Genomic DNA, 18,006 nt, shown 5'->3' with positions numbered 1-18,006 from the left:
CGTGCGGAAAGCGGGCCGGGGCGTGCACATGGCCGTGAGCCGGCCTTCCCGGCGGCTCCTGAATGGGGGCCTCGGGCCCGCGGGACTGCTGGGAGGCAGGGCGCGCGCCCGGTGTGGGCAGTCCTGGACTTCGTCACCTGGCGGTTCCTGCGATATGGTTGGCAGTTCCAAAGTCACTTAGGAGCCTTGTTTAAAATCTTCGATGACATTAAATAGTGGTCGGAAAATGGTCACACCTTTAGTGCTTCAGTAGTTATTACTGAAATTCGTCGGTTAAGATTTTTTTCCTCCCTGAAACCGGTTAAAAGGGAGACAGCGTGTGTGTGTGTGTGTGTGTGTGTGTGTGTGTGTGTGTGTGTTTGAAAGTTTGAGACAGTGTCTTCCAATGTAGTCCAGGCTGGCCTTGAACTCACGGCAAGCCTCCTGCCTCAGCCTCCCCAGTGCTGGGATTACAGGTGTGCACCATCACACCCGGCTTGTGAGTGTATATTTGTAGTTGTTTTGTTTTGTTAGTGTGCTGTGGTGTTCTTGGTAATTTAAAGTTTAGCCCAGATGTTACTGTTACTGCTGTGATTTCTCCCGCACGTGTTGTGTGTGTGTGTGTGATTTTTTTGTTTTGTTTTATTTTTAAAATAGAGATAAAGTCTTGCTGTGTGGTCCGCGGTGATTTTGAACTCACTGTGTATCCTATGCTGGCTTCCAACTCTTGGCAGTTCTCCTGCCTCCGCCTGGCAAGCGCTGGGATCGCAGGTGTGCGGGACCATGCCAAACTCTTCCATATACTTTTAATTCATGCCTTTATTATCGCTCATCTGGTTGGGTATTGTAGTACTCCACCCTAAGTAAGACCTGGGGCTTTTAGTCCCTTTCTCCTTTCCTCTCTGAATGCTGGAAACCGTTCTGTTACTGGTAGGGTTGAAGTTCAGTCTCTTGCCCTCTCTCCAAGACCAGTCTAACCTCAGGGCTCTTACCTTGGTCTCCCATACATCTTCTGCTCTTTTTGAATTATTTTTTGCTAGACTACTGGATTTGAAGACTGAATTCTTGGGTTTAAACCCAGATTTCATTTTTACTGTATCGACTGGGTAGGTCTTTTCATCCTTATTGTCTGTAGACTAGAGTATATTGGGCTTTTTGTAAGAATTCTTGTAAGATTCGAAAGAAACGAGTATAGATGTTGAAAGTATTATACAAACTAGAAGGCTACCTGCAGGACCCTTCCCAACACCTTTTGGAATCCTGCCAATCCCAGCTCATCTCCTTCCTCTGCTTTACAACTAGTTTCTGACCACCCTAACCCACAACAGTCACAATCTTCTGTGTCAAAATATTTATCAAATGTGGTGTCTATGCTATTTATTTTAGTGCATACACATATTACTTAGTCACAGCTTACCAAATAGACTGTAAGCGCTTATAGGCAGAGAAGGTTTGGGCTCAGAGTCCTATACACATCTTACGCCCTCTGTATCTTTGCTAAATGATTACTGCTAAACTTGGTGCTTTACTCAGTAAACTACCCTATACCCTAACCTCAGAAAGCAGAATGGCTTAACTACATGAGCCACTTTTGCTAAGACTGCCTCGGTTGTATTGGGATTGGACCCAGGGGCTTCACACCAAAATACATCTCTAGCGCTTTTGTTTTGTTTCGTTTTGGTTGAGACAGGGTCTTACTAAGTCACTAATTTGCCTAGACTGGGCTCAGATTTACCATCCTCCCGCCTCTGCCCCTCGAGTGCACGACCACACCTGACTTTAAAGGAAAGACTTTCTGTGGTTCTGAACTCGAATGGAGAGCCTCCCATAGGATATTAAGCAAGTGCTCTGCTACTGAGCTACACCCATAGCCCTAAGGAAAGACTTCTGAGACTAGTAGGTGGTCATTCCAATTAAAATAATGAAAATTCATAAAAGTCATAGTTGTACACACAAAGATGTCTTGAACACCTTCCGGAAAGTATGTTAGTAATGATTTAATTTCTCTTTATTATTATTATTATTATTTTGTGTGTGTGTCTTTGAGACAAGGTCTCACTATGCAGGTCAGGCAGGCCTTGAGCTCCTTTTGTAGCCCAGGCTGGTCTCGAACTTGCAGATTCCTCCTACCTCAGTCTCCCAAGTGCTGGGATTACAGGCGTGCACCACCACGCCCGGCATTCTCTTTAAAATTATGGTAAGAGTTTAGAACCTATTTAATTTTTTTTTTTTTAAGAGCTGTATCATTGGAGAGAAATTGTGTGTACCCCCAATTTTTGAAGAAGAGAAGTTTTAAATTCTCAGTATGATAGGACTTGAATCTGTTTTTGTTCTGGGTTTGTTTGTTTGTTTGAGATGTTGTACAGACTGAACTCACTGTAATCTTCCAGCCCCAGCCTTCCAAATGCTGAGATTGGAAAAAAAAAAAAATGCTGAGATAACAGGCCTGCGCCACCACACCTGGCAGGATTTAAATATGTCTTGCAAGTAATTCCTCTGGATGTCAGAGCCTGATCTAGTGTGCCATGTCGGGTGGCTTTTTTACTATGTTAAACATTGAGCCATGGGTTTTGTGACTTTAGAGTGAGCAGAGCTTGGTGTCTAAGGAGGAGGGGCCCTTTTTACTTCAGGTTTCAAGTGATTCTGGCTGAGCTGTTTGGCCTTGGAATCATGTCCAGAAGATAAGCATTGCCAAGGCGGCAGTGGTGTTTTCCATTTTACTAGGTCCTCGAATGTGGGAAAGTGCTCAACTGCAGGATTTTGGTGGGAGAGCACAGCTTTGTAGAGATGGAGAGGAGAAGCACTCCTTAGTCATGGTTATCTTTGAGAACTCTGTATTTGAGCTCATTAATATCCTTGACAGAAGGAAGATTGTTAGTTCATAGTTTATTTTTTCCCAAGTGTGCTGTGGTTCTGGTAACAGTCATTTCCTAGCCAAAGTTACCTAATCAGCAACCTTTTCTTTTCTTTTTTGTTTTTGTTTTGTTTGTTTTTTTGAGACAGGGTCTCTACTGTGTAGTTCAGGTTGGCCTTGAACTTACTGTGTAGCTTGGGCTGACCTCAAAGTGATCCTCCTGCCTCAGCCTCCCAAGTGCTGGGGTTATAGGTGTGAGCCACCACACTTGGCTCCGCAAACATTTTGAATGACTGAAAAAGGATCAGATGTAACTAATAAGAATATACCTTCCATTAAGGTTATTGTTCTTAGGATTTCAAACCCCCCACCCCGCCGCTGCCCCAGCCGACTTTAACTTCCTTGTGCTTTTTCTGTTAAAGATGAATTAGTGCTTCGGCTTTTTTTTCTATCCTAATGTTCAAGAAATGAACCTATTAAGTTTTGTATGTATCCTGTGCATTTGAGAACAAATTAGCAGTATTCTAATAGCAGGGTTAACTTCTTGCACACACTTGTTTCTATGAATATCTGCACACTAGTGTGTGTGGCTCTTCCTTATGTAGTAAGATGCTATAGTGTGTTCCCAGTCCCTTTGTCAACTGTTGCTAGACAGAGAGAAACTTACTCACAAGTGGTTGTGATGGTGAACAAAGAAATTTGATATTTGGATGCCATCATGGAAGCTGCTTTCTATACTTATATGCAGTTTCTCTTCCATTTGTAAATAGTTTCAAGCTTGGCGCACAGCTACAGAAATAGGACAGAGAACCTCTGTATACCCTTCGCCTGGATTCACTTGTCACTTTTAGGCTCCATTTGCTTCCTCCTTTGAACATTTCCTCTGTGCCCTCCTTCCTTTTCTCTCTGAACCACCTGAAGATGTGCTCTCTGCCTCCAGATAACCCCAGAAAGGTTTGTAAAATTTAATGATGATTTTGTGGACAAGTTTCTTTCATACGAATTATGCAAATGAATTATTTCCAGATATTTCCAATCATAAAACAGATACTATACTGTAATCTTGTGGGATTTTTAAAAACTTAAAGGGCTTTAGGATTCCATTTCCTCCTGTAACATCTAAGATTTTGCCCTCACAACCCTTTTCTTTTTTTGACTTCAGTATCTCCTTTCCCATTCTGCCCTTCAGTTTGAAAACATGAGCAGATATCCTCTGTACTGACAAGTCCTTTTGTGTTTTCTTACTCTCACAGTAGTACTCCATACTCTTCCTTCTCTGTGCCCTTGCCTCCTGAACTTCCCACTTACTCGTTGGCCATTGTAATGTACCTTCTCCCTCTGCTGTGCTTCTGACAGTGAGGCCTTAAAGGACACCAGGATGGAATTGCTTCTCAGTCATCATTCTACTTGATTGACTTCCACCTTCCTAGGACTCCTCTTAGTGCCTGCCCTTTGCCAGTTTTCTTTCCAGCTTTCTTTCCTTTTTTTTCTCACTCTCCTTCCTACTTTTCATTATTCAAGCAGCAAATATTTATATGAATACCTTCGGTAGCCAGAGAGCATTCAGGGCACTATGGATGCAGCAGTGGATAAGACAGATTAAACGTTGGCTCTTGTAGAGAAAGACATCAATCATTTTGAGTTAATCTTATGTTATGAAAAATGCTAAAGGAAAATTTAGTAAGAGGAGCTGGCATGGTGATTCATACCTGTAGTCACAGCACTCTGGGAGGCTGTAGGTAGGTCACAAGTTCAAGCCCAGCCCGAGCAACTGAGAGACTTAGTGAGAACCTGTCTCAGTAAAAAAAGGACTGGGGATGTAGCTCAGTGGGAAGGCCTGGGTTCCATCCCCACCACCTCCCCTTGTCTTTATCGCTCCCTCGCTCAATGCCTTGTGGGAATATTGGGCAAAGGATGTCTCTCTGGTGAAGTTTGGAAGACATTAATTAACTGATTCTTTAAAATGGCTCTTAAGGTTTATCTACATGTTTTTTCTAAAGGGTGTGATGGAACCCTTTGATGGGCTGTTGAAAAAGTTCTAGGGCTGAGGAGCCCTCCCCATCAAGGCTTTCCTGTCATGTAGGAGGCCCTGAGTTACATCCCTTGCACACATTTCTCTCTCTCTCTCTCTCTCTCTCACACACACACACACACACACACACACACTCGTGCATGTGATTTTAAAGTGAAACAAATTTGGGAGAAAGTGGGAGAAACAAGTTTAAACTGTTTATTTAGGACATTTCCAAACCTGTAATATGCTGATATGCAAGAGGATTTGAGCTTTAGTCACGAGGCTCTAATAGGAATTTGATTCCTTTGGGAAAATAAACAGAAGTACAAAATTATGATAGTGAATAGTTCTTTGAAGTTGATGCTTAGAGTGCCACAGCCTGGAAGCTGAAGCTGAGGAGTAAGGCGTACGTAAGACTGGCATTGAGGCAAATGAATTTGAAATCCTGTGAGCTCCCTCTGTTGCTGTGGCACACTCACTTGCTGCCTTCCAAACAAACCAGGGAAACCATTCATTTTTGATGAAAAGAAAAAGAGGCATTATTTAGAATTCGCTCTCAGGAGATAGAGAGGTCCTGTGTTGGCACAGGTTACCATCTGATGTGTCCGGGTATGAGGCAACAGATAGCTCCAGGCTTGCTTGGTCCCTCCCAGCTGACTGCAGTTCCCTCTCTTCCCTGTGGAAAGGAGACTTGAGTTTGACCTCTGGTACCAGCATCAGCATATTCTGTTTGTTGATCGGAACTGTAGGGTAGGAGGTAGTTTTATGGCCTTAGATCTGAGGAGGTTTGTAGAAGGCACTTGTCCCTAAAGGACAAGAATTCTAGCCAGGCACGGTGGCACGCCTGTAATTACCTGTAATCCCAGCACTTGGGAGGCTAAGGCAGGAGGATTGCCAGGAGTTCAAGGCTAGCCTGAGCTATGTAGTGAGTCCAGGCCAGCCTGAGCTACATTGCAAGACTTTTGAGACAAGGTCCTGCTGTATAGTTCAAGCTGGCCTAGACTTACTACGTAGCCGAGACTGGCCTGGAACTCTCAGCAGTCCTCCTGCCTCAGCCTCCCAAATGCTGGGAATTCAGGCATGTTCTACCATGCCTGGCAAAAAATTCTAACTTTCAAAGTTCCATTTTGCTGTGCTGGTTACACTCAGTTTTTAGTTAGCATATAAAAGTTTTCATCTTGAGTTTTTAAACTTTTCAGAAATAGTAACACATTTATTTTGTCGATTAACTATACTGAATTACTATAATTAAGTTTATTTTTTATCCCCCCCATATATTTTTTTTTAGGACAAGGTCTCACTATTTAGTTCGGGCTGGTCTTAAACTCACTGTGTAGCCCAGGCTGACCTTGAACTTGCAGAGATCCTCCTGTCTTGCAGCGCAAGCTCTGGGATATTTGTTTTTATGGTACTGTGATCAAACCAGAGATGCTCTACTACTGAGCTACATTTCCAGCCCTTTTAAAAAAATGTTTTCAATTTATAGTGAATGTAATCATTATGTAGTGCATACATGTACTAATAAACGTTAAAAAAAATTTTTTTTCCTGAGGTGGGGTCCTACTCAGGTAGGACTTGAATTTGCAATCCTCCTGCCTCCCATAATGCTGGGATTACAGTCATGCACCAACATGCCTGGCTCATAATTCCTGTATTGAGTGAAGCACATGAAATAATATATGAAATAATTATTAATAACACAACTGGTTACATATACTTAATGTGAATCAACTATTTTAAAAGAAAGCTATTTATAGTTATAGGTGACGTGACTTTCAGAGAACTGTACGTGTTAACATTTAAAAATAAAATGATTGCCAGGCATGGTGGTACGTGCCTGTAATCCCAGCCCTCAGGAAGCTGAGGCAGGAGGATCGCTGCAAGTTCGAGACCATCCTAGACTACAAAGTGAGTTCAAGGCCAGCTTGAACTGCATAGCAAGACCCTGTCTCAAAAAGACACATACACACACCAAAAAAACCAATAATAATGGTCGGAGATATAGCTCAATGGCAGAAGCGCCTGCCTGGCAAGCTTGAGGTCATGAGTTTGATTCCCGGTACCAACAAAATAATAATAATAAAATGGCTATATCACATTTAAAAATGTAGCCTGTGAATATCTGAACCATATGCTTTCCTCACCTAAAAGATGTTTTTCTTTTGTGTGTATGTGTGTGTGTGTATTTTTGAGACAGGGTCTCCTTATGCAGTTCAGGCTGCCCTTGAGCTCACTTTATAGCCCAGGCTGATCTTGAACTCGCAATGATCCTCCTGTTTCAGCCTCCCAAGTGCTGGGATTACAGGTGTGTACCACCATGCCTGGCAAGAATGCTTTTCTTTAACAGAAATGTTAAAGTCATTCCTTTTTTTGTTGTGAATACATTTCTTCTAAACTTAGCCCCATAATATATGCCTTATTTTAACAAATTTTGTGTGAAACTTTTTTTTTTCCTCGTCTTTTTGAAATAGGGTCTTGCTGTGCAGTTCAGGCTGGCCTTGAGCTCACTGTGTAGTGCTGACTAGTCCCGAACTTGCAATGATCCTCCTGTCTCAGCCTCCCTAGTGCTGGGATTACAGGTGTGCACCACCACGCCTGGCATGTATGAAATTCTTTTTATTGATTAATATATTTCTCTGCAACAATAATGGTATAAAAATGTAAATTAAAAATTTTAAATTTATTTTGATCATAAAACTTTGAAGTTGATTCACAGAAAAGAATAAATGTCATTGCATTGTTCTGTATGTTGTAGCTATTTCTTCTTTTTGGATTTCAAAGATACTTTTACTATGGATGGCGCTGCATTTGCAGTGACAGTGTTACATATGTTTCTTATTTCAATAGTTATAGTAATTAAGTACATAGCAAATCATGCATTATAAATTTATATAAGTAATTATTAAGCAAAAGTACCAATTTATTAGAAATGTCTTTATTAGTGAAATGGGTGAACAATTCCTTCTCTTGATTTGTTTATGAAACTGTGGGTGAATATTTTTCATTGTCAAAATCAGTTCTTGGTCCAGTTTTTTTTCTGGGGGGGGGTTACCAGAATCGAACTCAGGACCTTGCACTAGCCAGGCAGATGCTGTACCACTGAGCTATCTTGCCAGCCATTTTCTTGTTTTTATAAATATGAGTCCCATACATCCTTGTCCATATAAAGGAAAGGGAAAAGGTAGTTACAGTAGTGTTATTCAGTGTCTTTGAAACTTGAAGTTGTCAAAAAATCATATAATGATGTATCATCAAAAGTTAATTTTCTAACCTGGCAGGCCCAAGGATGTGAGTTCCATTCCTGGTACCAAAAAAAAAAGTTAATTCTCTAGTACCTATGTGTATAGCGAGACCCTGAGTTCGATCTAACACACCAAAAACAGATTTTTTAAAATTTAGGGGCTGGGGATATTAGCTCAGGGGCACAAGCGCCTGCCTGGCAAGCACAAGATCCTGAGTTCAATTCCTGGTACCAAAAAAAAAAAAAAAGAAGTAAAATTTATTAATGAGGATAAATTCGTTAGGTAGCCCTTCCATCTTACTGAAAACAATGAATTAGAAGCCATCTAGTGACTTACAAAAGGATTTACCTAGTTAATCACTTTGTCAGTTACTCAGAAATACAACAGAAAGGTTTTACTGAGTCTTACCTATTGACTATTCCTGGTATTCTTAGAGGTAACATTGCTTAATATGCACAAGTTTATTGGGAAAATTAAAAGTGTATTACTAGCTAGGTGTGATGACACATGCCTGTAGTCCCAGAACTCTGGGAAGCTGAGGCAGGACGATTGAAAGTTTGAGCCCAGCCTGGGCAATTTAGCAAGACCTTGTCTCAAAATTAAAAAGGGTCTGGAGGGCTGAGAAGATAACCCAGTGTATTGCCTAACATACACAAGGGCCTGGGTTCGATCCCTAGCACCTCAAACAAAAACAACCACCTATAAAGGGACTAGGGAAGTACCTCAGTGTAAAGTCCCTGGGTTCAGCCTCTAGTAATACCCCTATCTTATTTACTTTTCTTGTTACTGAGACAAAATACCTGACACTCAAAGTTAAAGGAGGAAAACTTTATTTAGCTCACAGTTTGTAGAGGTTTCAGTCCATAGTCAGCTGGCTCCATAGCAGGGTAGCATGGCAGTGGGCACTGCAGAGGAGAAACAGTCCATGGTGTGGCAGGACAGGCAGAAAGCAGTAAGCAGCAGCAGGCTTTCTTCCTCTCCCTTATATTCCATCCAGGCTACCTGTCAATGGCAGGTAGCACTTACCCAGGGTGAGGCACCCTTAATCCCAGCATCACCCTAGATCCAGCCACCTCTGAAAAGTCCCACTCATGACTGTATGAGGCTTTGGGGGAACATCTAGATACAAACCATAACAACCCCCACCCCAAAAAAAGTATATTACTAATTTTAGTATACATTTGTAAATACAGTTTTTGTTTTTGGTGGTGCCTGAACATTGTGCATGTTTAAGCACAAACTCAACTGCTGAGCCACCCCCCATCCCTTGATACAATATTTTTTTATTAAATATTTCTTTTTGCTATAGATATATTTTCATTAAAACAGACTGTGACTATAGTTTAATTAATATATGGGTTCTGATATGAGAAACAATGTAATACGTAAACTTGAGTGTCTGATTTTTTTTCGTTTAACATTATGGTCTCAAAGTGCCTCTATTTTCATACCATACTCTACTGTGTGTACATATTCTTTATCCATTCATCTAATGATAGATATATAGGCCACTTCCAAGATTAAGCTATTATAAGTTATGTTGCTGTAAACATGGGTTTACATGTACTGTCGTAATATGTCTTTCAGAGTTTGACTTCATTTTTCCAATCTACATGATATTTATTCCCTCATCACTATCATTGTCACTTTTATTTTTTTGGCGGTACTGGAAACTGAACCAGGGCCTTGTGGATGCTGAAGCACTCTACCATTGAGCCACATCTGCAGCCCTGCATCTCACTTCTGGATTCCACAAGGGATAACAGGCAGAGAGCCTGCCTTACTTGTGTCCTGCGTCCAGTGGGATGCATTCGTGTTGTTTTGCTCATGTTCATTTGTTCCCTGGTGGGTTGAGTGCCCCTTTTGAAGAGCCATACATCGATTCCTTCAGGGTTGCTGCTTCTCCAGTCTGTGGTGCAGCTGAACTCAACCCAACCTACAGACCAAATTTGGCGACTTAAGGCCTTTTTTTTTTTTTTTTGAGGCAGGGTGTTGCTATGTAGTTCAAGCTGGGTCCTTTTTTTGAGGCTGGCCTTGAACTCACTATGTAGCCCAGGCTGGCCTCAAACTCACAGTGATCCTCCTACCTCAGCACCCCCAGTGTTGTGATCACAAGCTTTTACCACCATGCCCAGCGACTTGAGCGTTCTTACAGCTGTGCAAGAGAGAGCTTGTCTCACAGAGCAGAGGAACAGGAGAGACCACAATACATGGCTGGACATTCAGTAGAGGTGCTACCAAGCCTGGTAGAGCAGAATGTTATTGAGATGACATTGGAACCATGGTGATGAAGCCCTTTGAGACCTGTGTACTGAAGTACTTAAGATCTCAGGAATATTATGACTGGGCCGGGGATATAGCTCAGTGGCATAAGCAAGCGCAAGGTCCTGAGTTCGATTCCCAGTACCAAAAAAAAAAAAAAAAAAAAAAAAGGACTACTATGACCAAGTAGTACTTAGAAAGTGACCACTTTCCCCTTGAAGCCCTCCCAGTGTACCCTTCCTTTGTTCTCATAATGCCTGGTGTCTTCCATCAGTCACACCTCTGCCCACTGCCATCTCCCGAGGCTGGCCAGGTGCTGGGCCTCTGTCAGAGCAGCCGCCACACTGAGCTTTACCTCCTGGGTTTTGCTGCTCTCGGTTAGACTGCACACAATTTGAGGACAAGACTGGGAGTCTGCCCCTGCTTAGGGGTCAGTAAATGGTCATAGTGATGTTATGGAAGGGGCTCAGAACTGGAAGTCAGGAGTGCTGTGGGGAGGTAGAATCCCTGTGGAGTGGAGTTGGTAAAGTGAGCAGTGGGCCTTGATGTGTATGCCCGGGTTCACTGTAGCTCTGTTGGCCCAAGAAAGTGATGAGCAGCCTCAGTCAGCCTTCATCACCAGATGAAGGGATAAGGAAGTAGTGTTCGGCCTTAAGAAGGAAAAGCCTGTGGTTTGCAGCAGCATGATGAACTTGGAAGACACGCTTAGGGAGATAAAGCAAGCACAGAAATGTCACTACCATGTCATTCTGCTTATGTAGTAGAGTATTCAAACTCTTGGAAACAATGGTGGTCGCCAGTGTCACCAGCCTATTGGGTCTTTGCTTGCCACTCCCAGACACGCCAGGGGAGGCAGTTCATTTTTTATTTTTGCTTTTCTGAGTCAGGGTCTTTCTCTGTAGTTCAGGATGGCCTCAAACTTGACACAGTCCTCCTGCCTCAGCCTCCATAGTGCTCAGATTACAGGCGTGTGCCACCACACCCAGCCTGGCAGTTTATTTTTGATAACAAGGAGAAAGCCTTAATTCAGAGCTAGCACAGAGGAGTGGGGTGGGGGGCCTGACACTGCTGCAAATTACCGTCTCACTGTGCAGGAGTGAAAGGTCCTTTTATAATAAAAAGCAGAGAACTGGTATGGTGCCATCTGACAGTAGACAGCTCCAAGCTTGCTTCATCCCGCCCTCCTTCCCCTTGGAAATCAACCTGTGTATATTCCGTCCACTTACTGGTGTTGTCTGTAAAGGAAAAGAGTTGTAACTTTTAAAGATCTATTTTGCCCTGCTGGTGACACCAGGCCCTGAGAGGAGAGGGCCTGGGAAGCTGTTTACTGGACAGAGCTTCAGTTTCGCAGAATGAAAATGTTGTAGTGATTTGTGGCACAACAGTGCCCGTAGAGTTAACACTACTATATTGTGCATTTTAGAGCAGGCATGTCCGGTGTCCAGCATGGGGCCTGCGTGCAGCTCTGGACAGCTAGTAATGCTGCCCATAAGGTCATAAACTTTTCCTGTAATCACAGCACCTGGAAAGCTGAAGCAGGAGGATTGCTGGGACTTCAAGGCCAGCCTGGGCTACATGGTGATACCCTGTCTCAAAAAAAAGAAAAAACAATTAACATCCTGTGATTTTTAGCCATAGTTGTTATAACTCAATAGTGTGGTGCTTGAGCATGGACTGTATAAAAATGACAGTAGGATACTGTGTAGAGAAGGCAGTGCAGACACAGCAGGTAGAGAGCTGTGTGTATCAGAGGCGGCACACGCTTGTATGACTTGGCACCTAGCACCCTTGCCGTGATCACGGGAGATAGCATTACTGCCTCCCTACCCACATGGGTGCCTGGGAAAACAGGCGTTGCTATTAAGCAGACAAGTACATTCTCTTAATGATTAAACTTGGGCTTGTTGTCTTGTTTCTAAAAATAATTTAAAATATTTGTTACTTACAGTAACTAAATTACATACTTCATTTGTGACAGAAGATAATCTTCTTCATTTAGTACAGTCCGGGCAAACCAAAAGAGTGGACACCAAGGCTTTAGAATGTGTTGTACTTCGGGCTTGCAAGGGAAACAGTGCAGGACAAATAATTTATAGAATTATTTTATAATAGTCACCCAAAGAGTCATATACAAGAGAGTGCGGGAAATCTGTCCACCCACTAGAGACCAAAGAATCTAGCTGAGGGCCTGGATCTCACATTAATGTCCTGGATGAGTCCAGCTGAAGACCTAGATTCCATAACAATCTGCCCTATGAGTCCAACTGGAGACCAAGAGCCCATGACAGTGTCTCATGCAGTACTTTGTCACAGATCTGCACTAGGAAGGCCCCAAGGTCAGTGGTGGAAGCTAGAAAGTTTGCACCAGGGGGATGACGGATCTGTGCCACTAGGCTGAGGAATGTGCACTGGAGCCAGGAAGTGACGCTCAAAGTAAGAACTGGAGCTCCCCTGAAAGGTACCACAGCCATCCTCAGTGATAATGAGGTCCCGAGCTCCTCGGACTACGAGAACAGCCAAGTCCCTACTAGGGAAGCCAGCACAACAAGCTCCAGGGCATTAACAGTGCACCATCTTCTCCTCCAGAGCCAGGAAGTGATGCTCAAGTAAGGACCAGAGCTCCCCCAAAGTGAACTGTGTCTATTCTCAGGGACACCGACGTCCTTTGTCCCTGACAATAACGAGTTCACCTGGAAAGCCAGCATGACAAGCTCCTCCAAGAGAACCAACAGCTCCCTAACAGCACCTTTTTTTCTTCATTATTTTGCTGGCAACAATCTTCAGGTGGGCCCCCCCACCCAATACCACACTGGTTCAGTTCAGCTGGGTGTTACAAGTTGACCACCAGTTGTCAGTCCACCACAGAAGATTAAAATGGTACATTTTATGTGTTTTTGTTCATTTTTTCCTATCAGTGCTGGGGATCAAACCCAAGGACTTATGTATCCTAGACAGATGTTCTACCACTGAGCTACCTACCCTAGCCTGTTTTGACTACAGATTTTTTAAAAACTAGAGCAAGTATTTGACAAACCACATGCCCTGAATTTTCTAACAATATTATAAAGACTGCTTAATCAAGTATACCTTTAAAATTAGAAACATTAGAATTACTTTAAAGTAAAATCAAAGAAAGATGTGTATTATTTTCTGCCTAATATGACACAAGGAAAAACTTCGGCATGTGTGTATCTCTGTTGTCAGTGAATTGTTCTAGCACTCTCACACAGTGGATACTATTTGCCCAGTTTTACATGTAACTAAACTAGGGGCTCTAGGTTAACTTGCCAAGGGTGCCACCTGAGTGAGTGGTGGAGCCAGACCAAAACCCAACACTAAAGCTCATTATCTTTCCACTAGCTGTTTGGCTTCTGCAGGTGAGATCATATATGGGAAAGAACTCATAAATTACAGTTTTTATTCAGGGAAATAAGTTGCTGGTTAAGCTTTATTTAGTACAGACCTGTGATCTTCAATCAGAGACATTCCCTGGCAGAAGGACATACGTACACCTGAAGCAAAGTTCCCCCCTTGTGGCTTTTGCCTGGGGTTATGGGGGAGGGGCAGTAGTAACTGGGCTCACAGTCAGGGCTTCATGCATGTAGGCAAGTGCTCTACAGGTGAATTATATCCCTACCAGTTTTTATTTTATTTTGAAACATAGAGTCACTAAGTTGCCCTCACCAGCCTCAGATTTTTCAGTCCTCCTTGTTTCAGCCTCCTAGGTAGCTGTCGCTCCCTGTAGCGATCACAGGCATGCAGCACTGCTCTTCATTGACTTTTCTTTCTTATTGGGGCTGAATGAGTCATAGTTGACAGGAATGTCATCACCTTTAATTGCGTTGGCACCACTTAAATGATGGTCGTAGCTCTGTTCCTGGCCATGTTGTACATCTGTACCTATGTCATGCTCCTAGGGCGCAGAGTGTGCTTCTCATCCCTTGATTGGGGCATGTCCGTATGACCTGCTGTGGCCTATGAAATGCTGATTTGAAAATTAGGAAGATATAGTATACTGTATCTCTAGAACAAGGATTTGTAGAATTCAGAGAAGGTAGTCTTCGAAAGTTTTTAAAAATACGAAGTATATGTTTGGAAATAAAACATAAAATTCCCCTAAAAAGTAAAGCGAGACAGTTGGCACAGAAGGATGTGGGCCACATGGCCTGGCAGTGGTGCTGGCTTTGAGCATCCGCCAGGCAGCTGTCTCTGAGGCCTGACAAGTTTGTATTTGTCATCAGGGAGGATTTTATCAGGACCTCAAAGACAAAGCTGTCACACCTCACCAGCCACTGATGAAAAAAGGAATTTACAAAGTTCTTCCATTAGCTAGGCATGGAGGCAAATGCCTTTAACCCCAGCACTCTGGGAGGCACAGGCAGGAAGATCTCAAATTCAAACTTAGTCTGGGGAATTTAGTGATTTAGTGAGACCATGTCTCAAAATTATTATTTTTTGTTTGTTTGTTTGGTACTGGGAATCGAACTCATGACTTCAGGCTTGCCAGGCAAGCGCTTATGCTGCTGAGCCATATCCCCAGCCCCATGTCTCAAAATTAAAAGAAGAGGGGCTGGGCTAGGGATGTAGCTCAGTGAAGGCCACGGGTTCAACCGTAGGACTGTAGAAAACAGTAACAATTCTGGTGTGAAGCACGAGGCAAAGAGAATCAGTTGTGTTATTACATTAGGGCCACCAGATCGTGCGAGAGGTGTTTGCCCCTGCCCACAGTACCCACGGGAGCAGCTGCTGAAAAGGCGATCTGTGAGCTAGATTAGGTCGGCAGATGATGGACATGCAGTGGGCAGGCGCAGTGCTCTGAGCCACAGAGCTGAAGAAGCCCCAGGACAGCAAGGGGAGTGGTGTCTAGAGCTGCAGGAGATGCTGGCTGTGCCAGAGAGGGAGGACGGGCCTCTTGCCACCAGCCCTTCACCTACGCTGCATTCCAAGCCCTCTTTGTTTTTTGTCACTTAAGACAACTTTTTGCTAAATTGCCCAGGCTGGCCTCAAATTCCCAGTCCTCCTGCCTCAGCCTCCTGAGTATCTGGGATGATAGGCGTGTCCCACCGAGCCTGGCTCTGGATTTTTTTTTTTTCTAAAAAGGTAAAAAACAGAACAGATGGAAAAAAAGAAAAGAAAATTGGAGAATCAGTGCAGGAGGTCTACTATTTCTGAATATTAAAAATTATACAGTTCAGTAATGATAGTTTGAGAACAGAATGGCATGGGTTTCCAAATTAAAAGGGTATGCCTGTGCTCAGCACTGGGAAAGAAGATACACTCACACCAGCATGAAGACTTGGAACGCTGGGTTTCAAGAGAAGCCTTGCAGCCCTGGGAGTTGGGTAGCTAGATCGCAGATGAAGAATCAGAATGTCAAGGCCAGGCGTGGTGGCGCACACCTATAATCCCAGCACTCTGGAGGTGGAGGCAAGAGGATCGTTGCGAGTTCGAGACCAGCCTGGGCTACAAAGTGAGCTCAAGGCCAGCCTGAATGGAAACAAGAAAACAGTTGGAACAGTGTCTTCAAAATTCTGAAAGAAGCTGGGTGTGGGGCACATGGCTGTAGTAACCTCATCTACCTGGGAAGCAGATGGATCACAAGTTTGAGGCAAGCCTGGGCAACTGAGTAAGATTCAGCTCAAAAATGTTTAAAGGGCTGGTAATGTGGCTTAATGGTAGAGTGCTTGCTTAGCATGCATGAGGCTCTGGATACTGCAAAGAAAAATACTCTAAAGGAAACATGATTAGCAACTTATAATTCTTTACCTAGCCAAACTATTGAACAAGAATGAATATTGTCATTTTCAGAGATTAAATGTTTAAAGAATTCAGCTGTCACATATGTTTTCTCAAGAAAGTACTGGAACCAGCACTGGGAAGACTGAGGCAGGAAGATTGTGAGTTTGAGGCAAGCCTGGGCTACTCAGCAAGACCTGGGGCTGGGGATTTAGCTCAGCGGCAAAAGCGCCTGCCTGGCAAGCGCAAGGTCGTGAGTTCCGTTCCTGGTACCGGAGAAAAACCAAAAACCAAAAACTAAAACAAAACCAAAAAAAAGCAAGACCTTATCTGAAAAACCCCAAAAAGACAGCAGAGGGGAGAATAAAGGAGGGAAGAGAGACTGACACAACTAGAAAATCTTTACCAAATTGAAGGGTTTCATCAAGAAAGAATGACCTGGATGCAGGAAATCTACACAGAAGAGATGACTAGGGAGCCCCATGGAGGATGCCAGACAGCTCTTCCCCAGGTGTGGGGGCAGCTGAGCCACACGGCATGCCACCTGGAGGGGACTGTCATCACCACAACCAGGGGCCACTGTTCTAACCAAGGGCAGGGGCCCAGGAGAACGGGGACAAGGTCCTCAACATTCCCTGGCAGTGCTGACCCTGTGCTCAGCTGACCGCTCCCTTCTGCTGTGCTGAGGACACACACACCACTCACAGCCTTCAGCTCTTCTCCCCAGAGCTGGAGGAGGGTGTGGTGCATTCAGAAGCAGAAGGGACAGATCCCTTCCTCCCTCCCTCCACCGTATTTCTGCTGTGGGCTCAGTACCCGCTCGCACCTCCGCCTGCTGAGTGTCCTCCCGTGCTGAGCTGTGTCTCCCGAGACCCTCTGGTGACCTTGCCAACGACTTCCCCGGAAGGGGCCTGGTCTGCTCCTCAAGAAGTGGAAGTCAGGTGGTGACCTGGAGACGCCTGCCCTCACTTTCTCTGGGCCCTGCACCCAGTGGAGTCAGGCCACCCTCTCTTTACATGCCTAGTGTGTGCTTGTCCTGTGTTTTCAAAACTAAGCAGTATCCTGTCTGGGGATGGATAGCGTGAAGATGGTGGAAACAAAAGAGAGTTAGCTAATCACCAGGATGTTGGTTATCGGAGAGAAGGTGAAAAGAAGGTACAGGGAATTCTAAGCCGTGCTCCTCAGACATAAACACAGAGGAGCCACCGGAGGTCTTGTTAAAATGTAGATTCTAAGAAAAGGTAGGGAAGACTGAGAGTCAGCATTTTTAACTTTCTGGGTGCTTCCATTTCTGCTGGTTCTGGAACTATACTTTGAGTTCAGGCCCTAGTACACCCCCACCCCCCACCCCCCGCAAAAAAACGTTTCTGACTTTTGAGATTCCAGTTACAGAGTCCGGCTGGGGAGCTCTTGCCATACTAGGGGCTGCTGAGAAATTTGTCATAGCCCTGTAGGTGTCGCTGATGACGTTTACCAGGGCAGCTGCCGAAGAGCAGTGAGGGTGACATCAGACGGAATTAACCCACAGCTCCAAATCTACAAAGCGTAGCACGTGGCCCATTGAAGACCGTCTCAGACCACTGTTAGTGTGCTGATCTACCTAGAGTTCCCACCGCAAGTCATCTCCAAATGTCTATTTCATCTGAAGAAAGTATACTTTATCCTTGTTTTTAGTACTGAGAATTGAACTCAGGGCCTGGAGCTTGCCAGGCAGGTGATGTGCCCTTGAGCTACTTCCCCAGCCCATATCCTAGCTTTTTTGTCAGGGAAAGTTTAGAATCCATTCCTTAGATTGGGCTCTGGTGCGATGTGAGCGCAGGCATGCCGCTTGCAGAAGTTATTCTGTGGCTAGTAGGTATTGATGTGTATCTTCTAACTGTCCTGGCTTTCTGTACAGCGGAAGTGGAGCATCTCGAGCA

At 44.1% G+C, this 18,006-nt stretch overlaps 1 protein-coding gene across 1 annotated transcript in view; it reads left to right on the top strand.

Moving 5' to 3' along the window:
* The window catches only part of Maml1 (mastermind-like transcriptional coactivator 1), a gene marked incomplete in the record, with an annotated part of 47,942 nt that overhangs the window by 2,138 nt on the left and 27,798 nt on the right, over positions 1 to 18,006 (top strand).

Source organism: Chinchilla lanigera, unplaced genomic scaffold, assembly GCF_000276665.1.
Source record: "Chinchilla lanigera isolate Chin_1 unplaced genomic scaffold, ChiLan1.0 scaffold00007, whole genome shotgun sequence".
In the NCBI taxonomy this organism is placed as follows: Eukaryota; Metazoa; Chordata; class Mammalia; order Rodentia; family Chinchillidae; genus Chinchilla; species Chinchilla lanigera.
Note: the sequence above shows the minus strand (reverse complement) of the source record. Positions and strands in the feature narration are given on the sequence as shown.